Here is a 978-nt window from a genome sequence, read left to right as displayed (position 1 = left end):
GAGGACAATAAAACGATTGCCATTTGCCACCGATCCTCACTTTAACGGCAGGTGTAAAACTCAACTTGCACTTCAAAGCAATCCGCAGAGTGACAAAGTGTTCTTCGTTAAGTCTCCTTTAGATTTCAGGGCTGTCAAATTGAACGCATTAACTCTTGTGATTAATCACATTATTCATGTATAATGAGTAATGTCTTATTCCGCTTATTTGAAGTCGAAGTCGAAAAAAATACAAGAAACTAATGAGATCATGACAATATCAGTGTCTTTTTTTTTTAGGTTACTTTAAACTATGTAAGCAAGTTATTTTTTCGTGATTAATCCTATTTCAAAAGTGTTATCCATCCGTGTTAAAAAGTTATCATTTGACAGCGCCAGTTTTAACCTGTTGTTTACGGAGCCATAGTTGGTGACTTAAGTCGGGGTTCAAAACCGACCCCTAAATTATGACATCATCTTCTAATTTGCACAACTTGTAATTTTAGTAGACAGTGAGAGACAAAAAGTGAGAAAAAAAACATTAAAAGTATATTTTTTTGGTATATTTTTATTTTTACCTATTATTTATTAAAAAACAAACCATAGTTTGTAACTCAATTAAGAAGTATTTAAAACGGACCCCTAAAATATTGCATTTTAAACCAATTTTAAAAATATAAAAAAAATAATACAAATATCATGGACACAGTGTGAGACAAAAAGTGAGAAAAAAACGTGAAAAGTGTAACAAATGTTTTAAATTTAATTGTTTGTTTTTTTACCTATTATTTGTTAAAGGAACCATAGTTTATGACTTAATTAAAGGTTCAAAATGGACCCCTAAATTATTGCATTATCAACCAATTTTTAAAAATATAAAAATATTTATAAATATCATGGACACAGTAAAAGACCAAAAGTGAGCAAAAAACATGAAAAGTATAACAAATGTGTTTTAAATGTAGTTGTTTTTATTACCTATTTGTTACAGGAACCATA

This window comes from Entelurus aequoreus, linkage group LG13 (genome assembly GCF_033978785.1).
Source record: "Entelurus aequoreus isolate RoL-2023_Sb linkage group LG13, RoL_Eaeq_v1.1, whole genome shotgun sequence".
Classification (NCBI taxonomy): domain Eukaryota; kingdom Metazoa; phylum Chordata; class Actinopteri; order Syngnathiformes; family Syngnathidae; genus Entelurus; species Entelurus aequoreus.
Note: the sequence above shows the minus strand (reverse complement) of the source record.